Source organism: Onychostoma macrolepis, chromosome 15, assembly GCF_012432095.1.
Source record: "Onychostoma macrolepis isolate SWU-2019 chromosome 15, ASM1243209v1, whole genome shotgun sequence".
NCBI classification, from domain to species: domain Eukaryota; kingdom Metazoa; phylum Chordata; class Actinopteri; order Cypriniformes; family Cyprinidae; genus Onychostoma; species Onychostoma macrolepis.
In genome coordinates, this window is record NC_081169.1 from 4,823,285 (window position 1) to 4,826,927 (window position 3,643).

Here is a 3,643-nt window from a genome sequence, read left to right on the forward strand (position 1 = left end):
AGAAATCATCTAATTGACCTTTCACAGGGAGCTTGATTGACAGGCGATCTGACCAATCACAACGCCGAATCTGCCATATTTGTACGACAAACAAACCAGACCGGAGACTAGATTTACATTGGTGGACTTGAATTTGAAAAATGGTGTGTATTGACGTCTTTCCGCAGTTGAAATAAGATACCTTCTGATGTTTATTTCATGCTATAACTAGTAGAGAGTAAGAGATGATCAGTTCACATGCCACTTGAACTGAGGCGCTACAGCGATCTGTCATGACACATTAAAGAGCCACAAAACGGTATTTAGTGTTTGAAATTCTTTTTAAAAAAAGACAAAATATGAAAGCTGAGTCCTTGTTTCACAAAAGTAACCTGCTCTGTCTTCTCGTTGCTCCACAATGTATTTTTCACTGCATGAGAACATCATGTGTGGCATGAGAGCCACACATAGCAACTACATAGCAACAATAACTATCACCTTGCATAGCTCACCCTGCAGTCTGTGTGGGTCCTAATGCCCCAGTATAGTGACGGGGACACTATACTGTGTAAAAAAGCACCGTCTTTCGGATGAGACGTTAAACCGAGGTCCTGACTCTCTGTGGTCATTAAAAATCCCATGACACTCATCGTAAAGTAGGGGTGTAACCCGGTGTCCTGGCCAAATTCCTCCACTGGCCCTTGTCTATCATGGCTTCCCAATAATCCCCATCCACTTGATTGGCTCTATGACACTCTCCTCTCCACCTGTAGCTGGTGTGTGGTGAGCGCACTGGCGCCGTTGTCCTGTGGCTGCCGTCGCATCATCCAAGTGGATGCTGCACACTGGTGGTGGTTGAGGAGAGACCCCCCACATGATTGTAAAGCGCTTTGGGTGTATTGCAATACACATTAAAAGCGCTATATAAATGCCTCATTCATTCATTCATTCATTCATAACGAAGGGGGGCGGGTCTTTAACTACACACATAAACCAATTTGTTTAGACAAGTACCAGATACGATATCCTGGGATATTTTAATATGACTGAATTTGTATTTAAAGCGATCAACAATTTAATTAAAAAAATTCTAAGTTACTAATTATAATGCTTTTATTTCCACAGTAATTCAAACAGCGAGTAAATTATAGAGAAAGCGAGCAAAGAACATTCACATTAAAGAATATTTTCACTGACTTCAGTTTAGCTTGTTTTTAAGCACTCATAATTCCTCTTATAATCAATGAAGCTGTGCATACACTGTGTGATAAATTAATCTCTTACTTTGTATTTGCACTTTGTTGCTTATGATGAGATCAATCGTGAGTTTCAGTCAGAATTCATACAGCGAGTGTGTCTGAACAAAACTCAGTTTCAGAGATGACTAATCTGAATGCATCTGATTGGCCACTGCATTCCTAAACTCAAGAGAATCATTTGTAATTGGTTATAATGTGCAACACTGTAAAAACGCGTAAAAAGAAATATGATGTAACCATAGCCATAGTTTGACATTTGAGCTTGGGGGGCCAAACCAAAGCGAGTCGATTTGGTCAGTCAAACTTTTAAATACATTTTAGCAACAAACAAACAAATTGACACTGTGTACTATTAAAGTGATTTTACTATGATTACATAGAGCAGCGGTAAGCGTGTGAGGTTGCCACGGCAACCAGATACATTGCGCGTGAATTACTTGTAAAGGCAGCACTGTCTATTTTTGCTGTGCTAGCAATAAGCATGTCGAACATTACCCACTGCTTTAAAACATATCTGTTGGACATGATTCAAGTTAAATGCACAAAAGCAGGCACACAAATATATTCAGTAACATTAAATCTTACTGAAAATGGCTGATTAAGTAGTTTATATTCTGAAATCTATTTCTAAGTTTTGTTCTGTGTACATTCAATTCCATATGGATGTAAATGGTCCTTTTCCTGAGATAAATATGAAACACTGAGCTGCTTGTTGTATGTTGTAAAAAATGCTAAATATCCATTCATGCCATGCAATAGGCAAGCATAAAATAGGCTACTATCTGCCAAAATGCAGATTCGTCATGCAACATCTTACGCAAATAAATATTAAATAATAATAATAATAAAATATTACTCCCATAATCCTTGGACTTCCCTGGCTAGAGAGGCTCAACCCTCGTATTTCATGGACTGACAAAACAGATAATTCAGTAGTCTGATTCCTGTCATCAACATTGTTTAGACCTTGCTCTCCAAAGGACTGTAAACGAATCTACCAATGCACACAAGCTTCCTGTGGAATATAAGGACTTAATCAAAGCCTTTAGCAAAGTCAAAGCATCACTGGCAAGTTTCACTATATATACCACTGGTTCCAGCAGCATTGGAACAGCTCCGATCAGCCAAGTATTTAATCAAGCTCGAACCTCACAGTGCTAACAATCTCATTTGCATCCGTGAGGGTGATGAATGGAAGACAGCTTTCTCCACGACTTTGGGGCACTATGAATACTTGGTTATGCCGTTTGGGCTGGTCAATAGTCCTTCCGTGTTACAGGCATTTATTAAGGACGTGTTCAGAGACATGTTATCCGCTAGGTCACTGTATATATCAACGACATCATAATCTACTCAGACTGTTACGAGGATCATGTCAAACATGTCCGGGCCGTGCTTCAACGTCTCATCACTCATCAGTTATATGCCAAGGCTGAAATGTGAGAGACGATGATTTCATTCCTTGGTTATGTAATCAGTTCAGCAGGGGTAGCCATGGATGATAAGAAGGTGCAATCCATATTGAACTGGCCACAACCTACCACACTCAAAGAACTACAGCATTTCCTGGGCTTTGCTAATTTCTATCAACGATTAATCTGCAATCTCAGTAATATTGCCGCACCCATGACCTACATGCTTAAGAAGTCTCGTGTGGACACCAGCAGCAGTGTCCGCTTTTCAAGAGCAGAAGGAGAGATTCACCACTGCAAGTGGATGCTTCCAGTATAGGCACTGTCTCTGTCCTCTCTCAATGACACGGCAATCCTCCCAAATTGTTTCCCTGTACCTTTTATTCTCACAAAAACTAAGTCCCACAGAACAAAGTTATGATGTCTGCAACTGGGAACTTCTCGCCATGAAAGCAGCTTTCGAGGAATGATGTCATTCGTTCAAGGGAGCAAAATACCCCTTTGCAGTACTAACAGATCATCGCAACCTGGAATATCTTCAATCTGCCAAAAGACTTGATCACAGACAGGCAAAATGGGCTTTGATCTTCACACAATAAAATTTCACAGTGACATATCGTCCAGGCTCTTGGAACTAGGGTTGGGTACTGAACTCGGTACTTTTAAGGGTACAGACCGAATTGCGTCGGTACTACCGAGTACCATTAAATAATTCGATTCCAAATTTCGGTATCTGAGAACGCATTTGGGTGCATAGGAGAGGGAGAGACCGAGAGAGAGAGAGACCCTGTGACACGATGTCTCCACTGCAACTCTTTAAAACACAACACAGAGGGCAAACCAAAATGTTCTGAAGTGTGCTACACTGCAAAAAATGCTTTTCTTACTTAGATTTTTTTTCTTATGTTTGACATAAGATTATTTTTCTTACCCCACTGGCAGATTATTTTGCTTGTTTCAAGCAAAAACTCACTTAATTTTGACATGTTTTTT